The 20,184-nt window shown below is 32.4% G+C and overlaps 1 long non-coding RNA gene across 3 annotated transcripts; it reads left to right on the top strand.

Annotated features, from left to right (window-relative positions):
- Positions 1-212: 212 nt before the first annotated feature.
- LOC133667990 (uncharacterized) lies at positions 213-8,133 on the top strand. 3 transcript variants are annotated; one of them, XR_009833612.1, is made up of 9 exons: positions 223-3,396; positions 3,479-3,549; positions 5,026-5,083; positions 5,643-5,702; positions 5,793-6,198; positions 6,471-6,555; positions 7,353-7,457; positions 7,623-7,708; positions 7,811-8,133. It is a non-coding gene; the product is annotated as an uncharacterized LOC133667990 (long non-coding RNA). The 3 variants fall into 3 exon arrangements; XR_009833611.1 differs by lacking the exon at positions 6,471-6,555 and having other exon boundaries at positions 213-3,396; positions 5,793-5,937; positions 6,058-6,198; positions 7,623-8,133; XR_009833610.1 differs by having other exon boundaries at positions 222-3,396; positions 7,623-8,133.
- The last annotated feature ends 12,051 nt before the right edge of the window (positions 8,134-20,184 follow it).

The raw sequence follows: 20,184 nt of genomic DNA, 5'->3' as shown, positions 1-20,184 counted from the left end.
AAGTTTTTGGTGCGACTCTTTGTTGATTGCTTTTGGAATCCATGGATGGATAGTTGTGAGAAAAAGTTTCAATTTGATAATTGTGGTCGATTAGTCCCACGTGTAAAAGCAAGCAAGGCTATAAAGTACCTACATATAGCCTTTTTCCTTGATGTGATAGTTGTAAGTAACTTAAATTATTTGATCGACATGTTATTGGATACTCGTGGAGCATTGTTTATGCCTGAGGGCTTGTGTATGAATGTAGATGCTTTTTAAAAATTTACATGAGCTAAATTGTTAGTGATGTTGATATGACTCCTGCAATGGGCTGCATGCTTATATCGTTGATTATTCTTCGTATTCTTCTAAGTATTTACTTAAACCGTGATATGTGGAGATTTGAATGTGTCCATAAATTGATGGTGTGGTCTGCAAAACTATGGATAGTTACGATAAAAATCTCATATGTTATTTTACATGATTATCCTTATACATGTTTACGAAGCCTTAACTATATACATGTTTATAATTAGCTTACCATGCTGGCTATATATATCTCGTAAATAGAAAAGGAGATTTAGCTTACCATTTATAGCTTCCTAAGATCACTCCAGTACACGATTGAAAACTCAGTAATTACCTGTGCTATATGTCTCTACGTGTTTTGTTAATTGATTGTTGATGTTTTCATTAGCTTGTTCTGCAAATTTGGGTTGAAAGTTTTTGGTGCGCCTCTTTATTGATTGCTTTTGGAATCCATGGATGGATAGTTGTGAGAAAAAGTTTCAATTTGATAATTGTGGTCGATTAGTCCCACGTGTAAAATCAAGCAAGGCTATAAAGTACCTACATATAGCCTTTTTCCTTGATGTGATAGTTGTAAGTAACTTAAATTATTTGATCGACATGTTCTTGGATACTCATGGAGCATTGTTTATGCCTGAGGGCTTGTCTATAAATGTAGATGCTTTTTAAAAATTTACATGAGCTAAACTGTTAGTGATGTTGATATGACTCCTGCAATGGGCTGCATGCCTATATCGTTGATTATTCTTCGTATTCTTCTAAGTATTTACCTAAACCGTGATATGTGGAGATTTGAATGTGTCCATAAATTGATGGTGTGGTCTGCAAAATTATGGATAGTTACGATAAAAATCTTATATGTTATTTTACATGATGATCTTTATACATGTTTATGATGCCTTAACTATATACATGTTTATAATTAGCTTATATGTTATTTTACATGATGATCCTTATACATGTTTATGATGCCTTAACTATATACATGTGTATAATTAGCTTACCAAACTGGCTATATATACTCTCTTAATCAGAAAAGGAGATTTAGCTTCCCATGTATAGCTTCCTAAGATCACTCTAGTTCATCATTGAAAACTCAGTAATTACCTGTGCTATATATCTCTACGTGTTTTGTTAATTGATTGTTGATGTTTTCATTAGCTTGTTCTGCAAATTTGGGTTGAACGTTTTTGGTGCGACTCTTTATTGATTGCTTTTGGAATCCATGGATGGATAGTTGTGAGAAAAAGTTTCAATTTGATAATTGTGGTCGATTAGTCCCACGTGTAAAATCAAGCAAGGCTATAAAGTACCTACATATAGACTTTTTCCTTGATGTGATGGTTGTAAGTAACTTAAATTATTTGGGTATTTTATTTCCTACTTTGGTATGACCTAGTGTAGGATTTGGGGACCTGAATAGGCACCCATTTTTCGAGTCGTAATGCTAGATGCTTGTCGAGTGAAATTTGATTTTTTGCATGTTTCCTTACTCTTGTGGATATGTCGACTTCTACTTTCCTTGTAGATTCAAGAAAGCTTCTTGTGGATTTCTAGGTTTCTTTTCTTCACTAATTGTTGGGTGATTTTTTGTTTTTGTTTTCCTTAAATCCTTTGGTAAGCTTGCGTTGCAGTCTTTTGTTTTGATATGCGTGATTTTAATCAGCATTTCAATTTTGTCTGTTGTTTCATCTGTTCAGAATGTCGGCACAATTATTTTTATCAATAGTGATGCACATCGTTGACGTGTTTTCTCTTTATGCCTATTTTTTGTGTTTACACATGCTCCTGCCCGTTATATTTTCCTAGATCTTTTTCGTGCTTTCCTAGGATGCCAATAAGGCTGTTATATGTTTTGCTGGCAATGATAGTTTGTTTTTAAACCTTGGATGTGTCTTTATACTGTGACTGTGGGATGCTCTTATTAGCGTTTCTATAAATTTTGCGGTATCTTGACAAGATGTTTATCACGAAGATGATAATTGTGACGATGATGGACGTCATGAAGCAAATCTAGAGGGAAATATGTTACTGTGAAAATGAAGGTATGAAGCAAATCTAGAGGGAAATGTGTTTATTTTTTTGCAGAAAGGAGGAGATAGAAATAAGAAAGGATATTATATAACATGATGCCTTAATTGCTCTCTTACCAACTCAATCACAACTTATTGATCAATTTTTTTGGATATCATCAACCATTTGTAACCAAAAAGGAAATGGACATCATTTAACAAGGAAAAAAATATATAAGAAATTTTATTGTAATGCAAAATTTTCTTTGTTTAACTTCTAGGTTGCTAAACTCTGCTAGTTGCTTTTGACTATAGTTGGTTGATGGTAGTAACAGGCTCATGCTTTTTTGGTAAAATAAAATATGGTTTTAGTTATACCATTACTTTATGGATTTTGGTTATCCACTATGGCTAATAATCTTTTATTATATCTGCAGTTTAAGAGCATTTTTGAATTTTTTTTTTGTTGCTCAACTTTGTGGTTTCGTTTAATCTATTTTTTTTTTTCCTGGTGGTGTTCTACTTTCAGGAATATCATGTATCGGGTATTCCATTGGTAATATTGTTTTTGTTTGCTTGCCATGTTCCAAGTTTGAGGGTTCACTTGGATTGGGGTAATGGCAGTTGGGTTTGTTCGAAGAAGAGGGTTTGCTAATTATATAAGTGTTCTTTTCTCGACAAGGAAACATTATCATTAATATCTTATGTTTTGTAGGTTAACTTGTTAAATTGCTGCATTCATTAGCGAAAAGAGGGAGGGGCATGGCTATTATGCGCTTGAAAAACGTATTTTACGGGATTGGTAAGAGAGTGTTGTTTGGTCTATACGGATTTTCTTATCCAAAACTTGGATAGCGCAACCTCATACACCCAGCCCATTTCAGTTCGAAAGTTAATTATGTTGATAAGTTTGTTTTTCATTGTGATTTATTATTTATATTTAATCTTATTCATTTGTTTTTTTGTCTACTATGTAATATATTGATATCAAAATTATGTTATGGGCTTACAGTTTGTTTCTTTAGTAGCCATTCGTTTTGTATTGAGTGATCTCTTCCACAACCTATGCAATGATGATGGGCATCAACTACTCGATGTATGTTTCATCATGAGATTGAGGTATTTTCTCAATGTCACCCTTTTAAGTTTGTATTCTAATGATTGCTGTTATTTAACAGGAAGGTGCAGGGGATCAAGTTTTATTTGCTTTCATTGAGATTGTGTTGATAATTCCGACAATCGCATCTCGGTAATACTTCATAACCTACTTCCTTTTCTTTTCTGAAGTATGGAGTGTAAATAATGGTCTAGATCTTATTATGAAAGGAGAATTAGTTGTTATGTAATGAGGCATAATTTTTTTTGAGTAGTTTAGAAAGTCAAACTGTGGCAACCATTGAATGGGATAACAATCTAGGATCCTGCCACTATCCTTCCATCCATGCATGAAATTGGAAACCTTGTAATGCTTTATGGGGGGCCCCGAAAAGTGCTCTATATTTGCAGGCATACAATTTTTTTTATCTATGTTCTTCATCCCTCCCAACCCTCAAAAGATGAAAGGAAACCTGATTACTCTTTTCTTATTCGAAAGTGCTCAATCTACGTGTTGTTCTTTTTGAACATTGTTATCACATAGATGTTGTCTTCAATTACTACCTCTTCAACTTTATCGATCTTGACGCATTGTTTAAACTTAACTGATGTCATGCCTAGTCCTCACTCTTATGGAAGCTAAATGGGTTGGGTTGGAAGTCTCTATTTCACTTGTTCAGTGTCTAAATCAACCAACCAGGACCATCTTCACTGTTGATGGCCAACTCAAACAGCAAGTTGCTGGCATGGCTATTTTGTGATAGTAAATGGATGATACACTTTTTATGGGTTACCTTGTTATTGAAGTTTAGTTATTGTTGGGTGTGTGTCATGAGAGAATTATGTAAAAGGAAAAATATGATTAGTGCTTCCATGTTGCTATGTTATTTTAATATGACTGCAAAATGCTTTATACAATGCTTTATAAAATGGCTATTTTGCGTTCAACTTTTGTTTTCTTCTTGTCCTCTCATTTGTTAACATGTTTTCACTTATCAACATGTTGATAAGGAGGAATTGCATCTCCGTAGAAAAGAATCAATGTTCTTTATACACTCTATTTCTCACTGCCTTTTGCTCTGTTTCTAGAAGATCAATGACAGAAAGTCTAATAATTTTTAGGAAAACTTAAGTTACGAATTTAGTGGAAAGTGGTGGGTTCTCTCACTCCAATCCATACAATGTAGTGCATTAAGGAATGGTTTGACTCTTTGAACCTTTTGTTATTGCTGATAGATACCATCATTGACATTGATGAAAGACTCTAGTTTCGTTCTATAACTAGCAGCTAGCCTGGTTTCCCTGTATAATTAGTTCCTTGTACAAACCAATAGTTGGCCCTATATGTAATGGTTACCTAGTGAAAATTAATTCATTTTGAATTCTAACCATTCTATAATGATATCAAAGCACCCACTCATAGTTCTCTCTCTCAATCATAGTCTTAGTCCTTATGGAGAAGTCAAATAATGTTTGTGTCATATTCATTAGCAAAAATTATACTGCTTGGGATTTTCAATTGAAGACTTTTCTCAAAGGTCAAGAGCTGTATTTTCTTTCCTTATCTTGATGGTTCTTTCTATGCCAAAATAGCACTTTTATTTGGTAGAAGGAATTTTTCTTTGTGCAGTGTCTTTCTTTCATAAACGGTTTTGGCAACTTGCAGTATAATGGAGTGTGAAAAGCAGGTGAGCATCCTTTATCGAAAAACAAGGTCGGGCAACCCATTTTCCAGCAAAGCTATTCGTGACAAAAGGCTGTAAATGGAAAATGATGATTTACGTCTTTTTTCTTCAAATTGGCTCAAGCAAGAGTTTAGATTAGTCTATTCTGATACTTTAACATCAATGTAGATGCATGCTGGTGTTGTCAGAATCTTTCTATAGGTGGCACTTTCTTATCTCATGCTCATCATTTAATTAGGAAAGGACCAGGCCCTCTTATCAGATAATTCCATGATCAAAACACAATGTTAAGGGTTTTTTTTTTTTGAATTGTTTGGGTATCTTTAGTAAACTGGACTTAACAAGAGTTATATCTAAAGAAATGATTAGCCTTTCTAGCATATTATTTGTTCAAGTTCATAGGAACTCTGAATTGTGAATTTGCTTTATCCTGTTTTTATGTGGTAAATGACTAACTATGAATTTGCTCTAGTCTGAGTTTTAATTTTTTGTTCTTGGCTTTTTATGTATTATTGTCTTGTAATCATTATTTTAAATCTATTTATCTTGCCTGATTTGCCAGCCAATATCTATGTTGAAATCCTAGAAGATGATGTTTTGGTCTTGCCTCTACATGTACTTGGTACTTACTGAGATAGGTCATGTTTGCATGCTTCCACTTAAGCTTTCATCTTTTGAGAAGTGACATGCTTTCTTTTATTGGAACATATAGGTATAAGTAGAGTGTGAAAGAGTTGCATAAAATGCTTCATAGGTGCAATGAGCAACTTCAGCCATGTAAACAAGAAGGCACTAGACCAACATGTAAATATCACTGAGAAACAGGAGAAACTCCAGAAAAGTCAAGTTGAACTATGGTGCTGGATTTTATTGCTTAAATATCTTATGTTGTACTTATTGTTTTTAACATGATATTAAGATTTATGTATCTTGACTTCAATGAGATTATGTTTTATTACTTCAATGCTTGTGTGCAGAAAATCATAGAACTGATATTTGTTTTAGATCAGCGAGACAATGAATATTGCACTGTCAAAGGAGTTGTTGAGCACTTTAGCGAAGTATTCTTTGAACTCGTGCAAGGTGGTCGTGGTCATTTGGCTATGATGAAGAAAAAGGTTAGTTAAAGGAGCCTTTTATGTCTTTGTTTCATTTGTTCTTTTATTTACTCATATCGTTCATTTTTCCCTTGCTAGTCTTGTGCAATGCCTTGACGTTCTTCCTTTGTCTTTTTATTGTTTTCCAAGTTTAATCAGTATATTTTTTGGTCTTTTAAGTTGAAATTTTGAGATAACCATATGAGTGCATTTTAAAGTTTCATGTCATACATTTGTGGTCAATCTAGATAGCCGTTGAAACAGTTCTATAAATTTTGTGGTATCTTGACAAGATGTTGATCACGAATATGATAATTGTGACGATGATGGATGTCATGAAGCAAATTTGGAGGGAAATATGTTACTGTGAAAATGAAGGTATGAATATGTCGTCGCTATGTTATATGTGTTTATTTTTTTGCAGAAACAAGGAGATAGAAATAAAAAAGTATATTATGTAACATGATGCCTTAATTGCACTCTTTCCAACTTAATCACAACTTATTGATCAATGTTTTTGGATATCATCAACCATTTGTAACCAAGAAGGAAATGGACATCATTTAATGTTTACTATCATAACCATGAGAAGAGATTGTAGTGACTTGTAAATGACATCATGAAAATAGTTATGAATATTATTTTTTGTTATGCTTGAATTGAATTTGGTTTGGAGGCCATTTATCATTGTTCCCATGGATCTTTAGGTGGCAAGTTTCGTTTTGGAACTCATTGTTGCTTATTGCATTGATAAATTTTTGTAATTGATTGTAAGGAACTAAATTTGTTGTCTAAACCCATTATAATTTGGGTGCAAAGGCCACTAAAAGACCACAACTGGAAATGTTTGTCATACATATTGAACTGCTACTCTGCAACTTAATGTTGAGAGTTGTACGCATGTGGTCTCTATAAATTTGTCTAGAATGACATATATTCATTACATAGGATAGTTGGCCCAAAGAGCACTTCTAAAATGGTGATTGCTCATCTTTAGAGGTATCAGTTCAGTGATTTAGTTTTAAATTGTTCATGTTTGTAAAATTCCTGTAATTTGTTAGATTTTATTGTTGCTTTTATTTTTGTCGTTGCAATTTGTGGAATGATTTCCTCGAAGCACAACATGTTTTGACAATAAATTTCTAATCCTTCTTCTTTTCAACTCGATTTAATAGGAGTTCACATCTTTACATGCAAAAGTCACTGCACTAGAGCATGATCTTCATAAATCTTGTCAAGAGGCCTCTAATAATCATGATCTCTGTTGCCAGTTAGAAAAGGTATTGTTATACCATTACTTTATGGATTTTGGTTATCCATTATGGCTAATAATTTTTTATTTTATCTGCAGTTTAAGAGCATTTCTGGATTTGTTTTTTGTTGCTCAGCTTTGTTGTTTGGTTTAATCTATTGTTTTTTTTTTTCTGGTGGTGTTCTATTTTCAGGAATATCATGTATCGGGTATCATATTGGTAATATTGTTTTGATTTGCTTACCATGTTCCAAGTTTAAGGGTTCACTTAGATTGGGGGTAATGGCAATTGGGTTTCTTCAAAGAAGAGGGTTTCCTGATTATCTTATGTGTTCTTTTCTCGACAAGGAAACATTATCATTAATATCTTATGTTTTGTAGGTTAACTTGTTGAATTGCTGCATTCATTAGGGAAAAGAGGGAGGGGCTTGGCTATTATGTGCTTGAAAAGCGTATTTTACGGGACTGGTAAGAGTGTGTTTGGTCTGTAAGGATTTCCTTATCCAAAACTTGGATAGCGCAACCCCATACACCTAGCCCATTTCAGTTCGAAAGTTAATTGTGTTTGTAAGTTAGTTTTTCATTGTGATTATTTTTTTATATATGTTATCTTATTTATTTGTTGTGTGTCTACTATATAATATATTGAGTGATGAGTGTTTTAAATTTATGGACTGAAGGATTATTCCTTTTTTATGTGTTAATAGTCAAATTTATCTCTTGCATTGCTATCCAAGAAAACAATGCACTTAACGAGCTTTTGTTCTAGGGTCCCTTAACTTTCCCTCTAAAAAACTACATGGATTAGGGCATTTCTATGCAGCGTCCGTGGCAAAGATTTTCAAATGAGTGTTTACTGTTATATTGCAACTACTAGAGAAATGTAACTAGATCAGAAACTTCTTCCCATAAAATATAGAATTCTTCTAAAAGAAATTGTTTATCTTGTAATCTAGTGTACTGAGATTAATGTTTAGAAATTATGGTAGTTCCATAAGTCTGTCATTTATTAGAATTATGAACATTTAATATATATATCATCACTTTGTCATCATATAGGTATGTGTGGGGGATCCTTTTACTTGACTCAATCTTTAGAAAAGTAAAGAATTTAACAATATCTTACAAAATCGAGTACCAACTTGATGTTGGAGTATTTTTTGATACTAAGATAAGTAAATAAAATGCAAATTAAAATAAATTATCAACTTTAAATCCCAATTAACACAAATTGGAAGGATTAAATTAAAAATAAAAAAATCAATAACTGAGGAAAAAGGCCAAAATATATATAAAAAAAACTACATGACGCTTTGGATTCCTATTATAACAAGAATCTTCTTCAAATAGACAAAAGACAACAAATAACAAATAATGCCCTCTCCAAGTATGAAAACTTTTGAATTTAATTACTTATCGTAGTTGCACATAATAAACTATGTTAGGAAATCCTAGCAAAAAATGAAAAACTAATAATTAGGTTGATTTCCCTTTATTGCTGTCTATTAGGTTGTTTTCTTTTGTAGTTAGGATTTTATTAAATAATCCCTATCATATAATGAAAACTTTATTTATGCCAATAAGAGTCTTGTATAATTATAAAATCTCTCAAAATTAGTTGTTAAATATCCTTGCATTGTTAGCAAAAAAAATCTTTTTCAAATAGAAAGTCTACAAGATAAAAAAAAAGACAACAACTAACAAAATTCATGTTGTATTTGCTTGCCTGTATCGCAAGATATTCTTGAACTCTATGATTGACCTTAAATTTTAACCCAATATTTACAACTCATGATACGTGCTCTTCTATTTCTCAAAGGTCATATCAGTCCATTGATGACAATGAAAGTCATTGATGTTATTCCTCTCTTATATCATATATAGGAAAAATGCTAGCATTATAGGCCGTAAATGGCTTACAATCAAGATATGTAAAAGCTAAGTATTATTATACCAGTCTCATTTGTTATGATGTAGTTTAAAGCTTGGAATGGTTTTTGAAATAACTAATAATATGGAATTAACAATTTGAGTTTAAAATTTAAAAGAAAAAAAGCATTGTTTGTTTCAAAGCTATCCTCGTGCACTTCAAGTTTGAGTATGTGTGTGTGTGTGTAAAATCTTGGTTTCTATTGTGACTAAAGCCACCCCTTAGCTTTGTCTCTAATGTTAGCCTTCAACTTAGTAGCTTGCAAGCCTAATTGAACTTCTAGGAGATGTGGTGTTTCATCACTTGGATATATGTATAGTTTCAGTATAGTCACTTTGGGAATTTTAGCAATGCTTGATATTTCTCCATTATAGGAGTTAGGTCTATGTAAATTACCATAAATTCATTTTCCAATACAGAACCATGGTTTTGATAGCATCATCTTGTACAAGGACCCTTAACAGATTAGCTATAACGTCCTAACATTCACTAAATAAACTTTGGTCTTTCATGCTTAACCTCTCAAAATAGCCTTTAGCTTGGTGACTTCATTGGTTGTCCTAGTAACATTAAGTGTTGAAGTTAATGCATTTTCCAAGTTTAGACAATTCTCCTCACGATGTTGTAGTGTCTCATAATATTCAACTAGGAAATCCACAAAGGATCGTTAACAGTTTAGCCTTGTTAGAAGCTGACACTAACCTATTTGAAAACATCAAGAATGGTCTGTCAACTTTAACACTGCATAATAAAAGAAACAAAAACATGGTTGTATGCCTCATGTCCTAAAGGTAACCAAAGGATAGGTTTACGTTTCATCTATATGTGAATGGGGTAACCTAGCTTGTAGCGGGTGCGCGAGCGTCGACGCGACGTTGTCTAGCGACAGCAAAGGCTTTTTGTTGTGCCTCCTGTTGTGAGGTGTTGTGTGTTGGGAAGGTTTTTTGGATTTAATTCTAAAATTATGATTAATGTTTAGGAGGTGACACCTAGTATTATGGTCACTAGGAACCTATGGTCTGTGAGAGTCTAGGTAAGGAACTGGTTGTGCAAGGGGAAGAGGCGTTACCCCTAGTACACCCTACCTAAAGTAAGCTACATTGTTGTTTGATTGTTTTTCTAGGCCAGGTTTCTATTCGCTGGTCTTTCCTAAGGTTTAAGGCAGATCTCTCTTCATGAGAAAGTCTCTACCTTATTGGGTTAAATCCTAACCGTTCTAAAATCTGAATTTTAGCATCGTATTTTTACACCTTGTATCTTTAATAACTGAAGGTGTACTCTATCATATAATTTTACACCCCATAGATATTAAAATCTACATCTGGACCCTAAAAAAGGATTGGAAAAAGGTTTTTGATTTTTTGGTCAAACTCTAATGGATGATCATAAACTGGTTATGATATTCATTTTTTTTTTATCTTCAAAACATGAAAAAGATGCAATTTTTTAATGAAAATTTGCTCAAAAATTTTTAAGGATTTGGCCGTACACAAAAAAACAAAATATTTTTTTTTTGAAAAGGGAAAATTAATTTAAACGTTTTTGAGATTTTAAAAAAAAATGTTTTGATTTTTTTTGAAATATTTCGGAGAAAATCAGCTATTTTAATACCGGATTTGTATTTAAAAGTGTAAATATACAACCTGATATTATGCAAAATTTCTAGAAAAATATTTGAGAAAATCACAATTTTTTGAAATGATTTGTTTTTGAAAATTTTTGGATTTTTTTTAAATAAATATAGTCCACTGCATGAATAGTGGACGTGAATTATATAATTCATGCCCACTGTTCACGCTGTGAGCAGAGACAATGGAGAAGAAGAAAAAGAAGAAGAAAGCTACCTGACGCGGTGGTGGTCTGGCCGTGGAGGACGGCATGTGGTGATGAGGCCAACGATTGGAGTTGGTTACAGGTGGCAGAGCAGGAAGAAAGAAGGAGAAGAAAATCTACAGGAGAGAGAGAGAGGCATCAACGGTGTATGCTTTGCCGCTGATGAGGAGTTCACTCGACCACTGGTAGTGGAGACAGTGACGAAATGACGGTGGTTGGAATGGTGGTGGTCGAAGGCCATAGTGGAGAGAGAGGGAGAGGAAAGAGAGAGAGATTGCATAAACAAGGGAAAATGGCTGGTTTTGGCCGCCTTTGGACCTGATTTTCTCCTCCCTCAAGCCATGAAATCTACCTCTATTTATAGGTGGTGAAAGAGGGAAATCATGTCTACACTGGGGAAAAATTACAACCATTGATTCAGTTGGGAAGGATTCCAACCATTGGTTCAAGGGTTTGGCAAATTTGGTGGATGTTAGGTGCATTAAATGCACCTACAAAGGATTTGACCAGACTAGCTTTTTCGAAAAAAAAAATACAGAAGCTAATGAACAGTGACCACACGACACATCGTTTGGTCGTCTTTTTATTTTTTTTACTCAAACGACGTCATTTTAGGTTGAATTAGGGATTTTTACTGATTTTCAATGTAGTTCTCTAGCTTTCAATTGAACCCCTAATTGACCCTAAACTTTTGATTTAATGCAATTAAACCCCCGATGAACTTCAATTGGAACCCCGAAGTTACGTGCCTATTAAGGTATGGTCCTTAGTTTTGGATTCGTTCAATTGAACCCCTAATTGACCATTAAAGTTTCAATTTCTTCAATTTAACCCCTGATTTTTGTTTATTTCACCCCTATAGTTTGGCGCCTTTTATAAAAACGTCATTGGCTGCCAATTTCTTCAATTTAGCCCTTAATTGACCAAAAACTTCAAATTTCTTGCAATTTTGCCCCTGATTTCAATCAATTAACTTGGTAAAAATTAAATTTGGTCTTTTATAATTTTAATATTTTCAATTAAGCCCAATTAGGCTCCCAAACTTAATTTTTCACCAATTAAGCCCCAAATAAAATTAATTTGACCCATTTAAATTATAATTAAGTCCTTGCACTTAATTAAATCCTTCAATTGGATCCAAATTAATTCTTAAACATAATTAAAATTCAATTTGGCCCATGATTAAATCAAATTGGCCTCTTAAAAATTTAATTATGTCATTGGATTTAATTTTTATGCAAATTCGTCCAATAATCATTTAATTTGACCTTGAATTTGATGTTTCTCTCTATTTTGGGGCATAATGGGGGTACAATTAGGTCTTTAATTTCCTTTAAAATTGTAGTTTGATTCCCTGATTTGCTTTCTCCATATTACCAGCCTTTATTATTATTTTTATTTTGAAAAAAATTGATTTTTGGGGAATAACCTAGAATTGGGTTATTAGATAGCTAATCTAACTTCTTCATCAATAATAGGCTCTTATTGTGGGCTCAAGTTCAACCATAATAAGTTAATTGAAACTCTACTTAGGCTACCAGGTTTTCTTTTGTGGTCCCATATATGAGAGCAAATTTCCTATTTAGTTGAGAATTGGTTGTGCGAGCTTTAAGACCTTCTAGTGTCACCTTCATATCTTTAATCTTAGTATAAGGGTCCAAGGTGTGTTCAACTCAAAATTTCTTTAAATGTGGATTGTAGGTGTGTGCAAAGGGGACAACACTTCATATACATGCTAAAGACTAAGAAATGGTACAGAAAAGGCACATAATATATATGCATCATAGGATATCAAAAGATCCGGAATGAATTTCTAAAAACAAGAAAAACATGGGATTTAACCTTCATTTCTTAGTAGAGTCATCATGTTATCACACCGGACTCTTTGTGCAATCATGAAATAAGTGCCTAGAGTTTTGGCTAAGAGGGTGAGAGACCATGGTCACCCTAACATGCCCTCAAGGAGGTTACCACTTATTTTCTAGCTTATGAGAATGATGACACTATAGACACAAATAGCGTAGCCCTCAGAAAATTAGAATCTCACTAATATCTGAAAGCTCACTTGGAATCTCTCCAAATAATGAACAAAAACTTCATAAAACTAAACTGCTTCTAATAGTCAGAATCAGGCTTTAAATAATCGAATTACAAATAACTGAAATTGAAAGATTAAACGACTAACTATCCGTTACATAAACCAACACCCATGTTCCACCACTTGTTCATAAATCAAGAGAAAGTGGGCAATTATTGACAAATAAAGAAAAAAAAGAAGCAGACGCAATCCATAATAATAGAGGTAGTGGGTAATTATTGATAATTAAAGGAAATAAGAAACGCATGCAAATATGTTTAGTTAACTGATTATGGCTGGTCATGTAGTTCTGGTAAATGCATCAGAGAATTCATTATCTTAGTCTGATTAGTGTCCATGCTTCTATCCTAGTATTGTAAAGTATTTATTAGGCCCTTTCTAACGCATGTGATTAGAAAATTAAGATCAAGCTCAATCTCTCACCTATTAAAGCTCAATTGGGAAGGTGTGTAATTTAAGCTTGAAATTAGGGATGATAATAGATATTCATGGATCGGGTTTCGGGTATCCATTATTCAACTATTATTCAATATTCAACAAAAAATAGGAATACATATATATGAAGTATGCATGTATTTAGTCAATGATATATTGTTTGCCTTTAAGCCAAGGGTATTTTTATCTTTTCATACAATAATCAGTCATTATGGATTTGTCTGGGGGTATTTCTGTCCATTCAATATATTTATGAATAGTAAAAGAACCAAAATACCCCTGGAATAAATAAAAAAAAAAACTAGCATTGTAAGGCAAGGGTGTTGTCTTTTTCTTTTTTAGAATATAATAAGATTACGTATGTAACTTTAAGGACATAAATATTATGCCATTGAAACAAGGGTTTTGGTGTCTTTTTCTCACTGTTTTTTTTTTGTAATTATTGATTTGGTTGATGGTTATAACGTAATTTACCATTTAATTGATGATTTTTAAATGCAAAAAGTTGTTGGCGCGTGGACGACGCTCCACACTTTGGGCGGCGCGTGCACCATCTCCTGGTAGTGTAAAATAAGCTTTCGTCATCTCATTTGGTTCTCCTTCGTGTTCTCTTCCTTTATTGGTGGCACATGGCATCTAAAGGTGGTTGGTTTGTCGCCCATGGCCCTTCCTATTTTCCCCCTTCATACTCTTCTAGCCTAAAAAATCAACTCCAATCCCTATGGTTATTGATGTTTTAGATTTAGTCTTTTAAGTTCTGATTTTTTTTTATTTTTCTCTTTTTTTCCTTATTAAAGTTTTATCTTTTTTCAATTTAATCCTTCAATTTTAATTTCTAAATGTAAGTTTTTCAATTCGGTCCTTCTAGTTTCCATTCTTTATTTTTTTTTTCTTTTGCTCTTTTATCAAAGTTTTTATGTATTTCAATTTTATCGATCATAACAGGTTTTTTTAATTTTTTCTTCAATAAGAATAATACTAATTTCAATTTGGTTTCTTTTCTTTGGATTTTTTTTTATTCTGTCCTTTTGTCAAAGTTTATGTGATCTTTAATTTTATCCTTCAAATCTAGTTTATGGTTGTTGTTATTTCAATAATAATACTTTATGTATGGATGTTGCTGTGTTTTTTTTATCTCATTACTTATGGTAAAAGAAAAAAAAGGAATAGCAATGTTAGGAGTGGCCCCATTCAACTCTATTTCTAGCACTTTGTGGGTCTATTGCTTTGCCAATTTAGTTGGTTCAATGATGATGTTTTAAATGCACCCCACTTGCCATGTTAGTTGTTTTCTCGTGTACAAAGCTTTAGGAGAGTTGTGATTGAATTAGTGGATCTTGAAGTTTCATTTTACACTTGCTTTCATTTCCCTTCACGAAAACACCACTCGAATTTTATGTTAATGCACAATGAAAAAAAGTATTGTCGACAGTTGAGGGCAAGGAACATAGCTAGAATATTGCATATGATGTTGTGGGAAGAATCTGGTTGTTTCCTTGATTAAAGGGTGCCGACTCACTTTATGATCCAAGCCCAATAATGGTATCCTGATGTTTTAAATATGAGTCTCGTTTCATTGATGATCTTATTGGCATGTTTCACAAATGTGTATCTCATTTATACACTAATTTCTTTATGTTACAATTTTTTTTTTGTTTGGCACTTCTTGTCTCACTACCGGCATTGCACAAAGAAAAATATCTGGAAATTCTAGTCAACCGAATATGTATGTACCTCGTGAATGCACTGGAGAAAGAAAAACATTTGCCTCTCTCTCTCTCTCTTATTAGTAATGCATCACAACAAACAAAATTATTTGATCTCTAGTTGTTTTGCTATATAGGATTAGAATTAAGGTTAGGGTTTTGATTTTTTAAATTGTAAGAGATTCAATTTGTAGATAGATGGGTTTATAGGTGTTTATGCTGCCTCTCATTGTTAAGATTAACTTGTGAATCCAGACGGTATAATTTTAGTGAAAAGACCATATAATTTCAAGGAGTACATTTTAAATCTTGTTGCTGAAGATTTTTTTCTTCTAGACTTTGACTTGTTTTCTCATCAACTATTATATAATCATAGAAATATCTATTTCTAACTCTCGTTCTATTTCCCTGCATTGCATTTTTATCTTTTCAAGGGACTCATTATTGTTTTTCTAATTTTTTTTTTGCTTTTAACAGTCAGTAATGATGGTATTACTAGTTCATCTCTTTAAGTTTGAAAACATAAAATAGACTAAAAGTTTGATTGAATCAAGCAATGCACCAATTTGAGCTGAACTGAATTGTATTATTCTTGTTTATCTCTATGTGCCTAGTTAGGCAGACACATATTGAAAGTAACATCAAGATTAAAGCCTAGAATCATAATTTAGAAGTCTTTGACTCTTGGTAATTTGAGGGTGGTGAAATAGCACAGACGAGTTGGGTCCTACCGACCTTAGAAATCCAAGGTAAATATGTGTTGACCTAAGCTATGACGAGCTGAAACATACCGACTTTATAAATCCAGGGCAAATATATACTAACATGAGTATCGATAGGCCAGGGACCTACTGACCTGAGAAATCCAATGTAAAATACCTACCCACCCGAGCTTTCCCGAAATGAAATCTACTAACCCTAAAAATCAAAGGCAAAATATTTACCTACGCGAGTCCCGATAGAACAGGACTTACTAACCCTAGAAATCCAAGGTGACGTAAAATTAACAAAATAAGGTTTATAACAAAATACCTACCTACTCTTCCAGTCCTACGAACTCCACTAGCAGTTGGTCTTCTCCTAGGTGCCTCTCCTGATTATCATTAAGATTAAGAATAAACTAAAACTGCTCAGTTAAGTATTTCACAGTAAATACTGAGTAGTCTTCATTTTCTTTTTTTTTCTTTTTTTTCTGTTTTTCATTTTTTTTTCATTTTTTTTTGTTTTTTATGCTTTTATATGGTTATTTTTTTTGCATTTTTTTGTGTGTTTTTATGAATTTTTTTTGTTTAATTTTTTTTGTTAATGTTAATTTTTTTTATTTAGTTATTAGATTTTCATGACACGGATCCCGAGTTTGACGAGTTAACCTGAATTTTTTTTTTTGCTTTTTTAATTAATAACATATACTAAAACTGTTCAGTTTTTCACTGTGTTGTTGTCTTTTTTTTTTCTTTTTAATTAATTTATTTATTTAGTTTGTTGATGTTAAATTTTTTTCTATTTAGTTATTAGACTTTCATGACATGGATCTCAGGTTTGACGGGTTAACTTAGTTAATTTAGATTTTTTTTCTTTTTCTTTATTAGTTTTTTTCTTCTTATAATTTTTTTTCTTTTATTATTTATTTTTATTTAATATTTTTTTTATTTAATTTAGTTCATCAATATTAAATTTTTTTCTATTTAGTTATCGAATGATGCCTTTAGTTTTTCTTTTTGCTTTTTTGCTGTTTTTATGCCTTTAACTGTGGACTGCGCACTGGAGTACACAGTGAAATGACTGATGCCTTTTTGTTTGTTTTTTTCCTTTTTAATTAATTTTTTTATAATTTAGTTTGTTAATGTTCAAACGGGTTAACCTGGTTTGACAAGTTAGCCCAGTTAATTTTGTGTTAACCTGTCAATTTTGTTTTCTATTTAGTTATCAAACTTTCACGACATGAATCCAAGGTTTGAAGGGTTAACCCAGTTAATTCATATTTTTTTCTTTTTCTTCATTAATTTTTTTCTTCCTTTTGGTTTTTTTTTTGTTTTTTTCTTTTTAATTATCACACTTTTATGACACGACCTTACATCCAGAAGTACATCCAAGACTATTGGGTCTGGTATTGTAGTCAGACCCTCTTAAACTTGGGTCATGCAAGTTTAATGTTATTATTAATATTATAAATATTACTCTTGGATCAAGCGTTGCAGCCACACCCAAGACTCTTGGGTATGGCTTTGTAAAAAGATCTAATATTTTTATATCTTAATTTTTTTAATATTTTTATGCAAAAATTATTGACCCGCGGCATCGCGCGGATCATGCAACTAGTAAACATACTAATAAGTATCATATTATGTAAATTTTCACATTACTTTAATCTCACTTGTACAATTCAGCATCATTATTTCTTTTTTTTTTCCTTTCATTGACACATCATTATATCAATATGAATTTAACTACATGAATTTCTTAATTTATAAATCCTCCATCAGAGATATTTACTTCTTATCAATTCCCTTTTGTTATCCTCTATTCATTTCACATTCAACTATTTATTTACTAACAACTAACTTATGTATTCAAATACTAGTTCTTAAATTCCCTAAATTTTCGTGTATAATCCTTACGCTACCGGCATTCAAATTTATTCTTCTAATAACCAAAAAGTTGATAATTAGTTAAGGGATTTATTCCAAGGTTTGCCTAAATCTTCTAATAACCAATTAACCATAACAATGAGAAAAAATCGCCCTTGACAAGTTTTGTATGGATTGCGCATCTTGTACTTGTATACTCGTGGTAACATTAAATATCATTGCAAGAAAACAAAATCAACAAAAAATATATGAGAATTTACAAAATTACCATTATTTTTTATTTATTGATTAAAGAGCCCTTGCAATATTAATATGACAACTTTGCCATCAAATTAATATTAAACTCTGTCAAAAAAATATATAAAGGAACTATAACTTGGTATTTCGCGTGCGCAGGCAATACAAAATCAACTCCAATTTCATATTTTTCAACAACACAAACCTAAAAAGATGGACAAACTAGCACCCTTTATCACTACTCCATGATTTTGAATCCTCAAAATTAAATCAAATCATTGGGCATGATTGACTTAATTTGTCGAGGAAGAGAGCAAACTATTGCAATTTCCAAGAGATGATATTGGCCATGGATGTTGCTTGGTTAATATGATCACCATTTCATGCATGTGTTGTCTTTATCTTTGGAATTGAAATATGACAGTGCCTTTAATTGCCACAACAGAAGCTCCCAAGTCCACGCTTTTAACAAGATCCATCTTTTATAATGACCTCATAAACATAAGCTCCCAAGTCCAAGAGTAGTTGCTGCACTCTTTCAACATGTCAATTTAGTGTTGCCATATGCAAAGTGGTTATGCGTCCATCAACAAAATCCCAAGAAAAGAAATGAAAATGACCACCTCTGTAAACATCATCAGCTTGAAATTTTTTATTTTTTCTCTTGGTGATGTTGAACCACTTTCTGATGACTATTTTCTTGCACTAGGAGAGCTCCACCCAACAAACACAAAAAACCAATTAACCAATGACATCCAAAAAATCATCATAATTGCTCAATAAAAAAAAAAGCAAGTGAAAAAACATAGATACTTCGTGCATATGAAAATGAATAGAAAAACCTAGATTTTTTGGGAGTTTCCACATGTCATTTTTCACTATTAATTCACCTGGCTATTATTCTTTTACTTTCTGCCCCTCCCCGGTTCCCAGGCTTTACGTAGTGTCACTAAAAAAAGGTCACTCACTCAAAGAAATAAAACTCCAAAATTGGAATTCTCCTTCCATGATTTATGAGCTTTCAACATATCTCATTAATTTAGGTTTAGATAATCAAGAGAAGAGAAGATTAGTGTTTAAAGATAGAAACTTCATCTAATTGATTTTTATGATATCTATTATAAGAAAAGCTAAATGGTGTGCCGTTTTTACTGCAATTTAATTACTGTTTATCCTTTCACATTTCACTATGGATTACCGTAGTGAAATCTTTTAAAATTTTCAATTTGATCCCAAAGCTTCTCTTTTGCACAATTGAGTCATTTTGAGCCAAAATTAGAACTCCATAGCATGTTTTTTAGGGGTGGGGGTTGGAATTGAAAGCTAGGAAACTGAAGTGACAAAAGCGGGTAAAATTAATAGCAGGTATGCAATTTGTTTGAGAATTTCATTGTCGTCCACCATTTTTTTAAGCATTTAGGTATCCGGTTCCTATAATTTTCAAAAAATATATTTTGACACCAAACTTTATTTTTCTCTTTTCTTAGTCCTTTTATTATAGAGGAGACAAAGGGGATCGTCAAATCCCGATTTAGAGAGAGAAAGTTATTGTTGGGGAAGCTTTAGGCCACCAAAACATTCAGTGTTTGTGTTAAAAGGTTCCATATAATAAGAGGACTTTAAATTATGTGTTTTCTTATCTTGAAAACACCAAAAAAACAAATCCGAGCCCAAGAAGATTTTTGATTTCTAGTTGATTTTATGTTTCAGGCTAGTTTTTTTTGTGTTTTTATAGGTCATGGTTAGGTTTAACAAGGTTCATAGGGTGTTGGTAAAAAAAAGTTGAAAATGAGTTTTTAAAAGGAAAAAAAACAATGGACCTTGATTTTCTTGCCACTCCAGTGGCATGATTCTGGGATTTCAAACAACACTTCATCTTTTTTTATATTTTTAAAGCATCGGGGCAGATGAGATGTCATCTGCACCTT

This window comes from Populus nigra, chromosome 11, assembly GCF_951802175.1.
Source record: "Populus nigra chromosome 11, ddPopNigr1.1, whole genome shotgun sequence".
NCBI lineage: Eukaryota > Viridiplantae > Streptophyta > Magnoliopsida > Malpighiales > Salicaceae > Populus > Populus nigra.
This window is presented reverse-complemented; position numbering and strand designations above follow the sequence as displayed.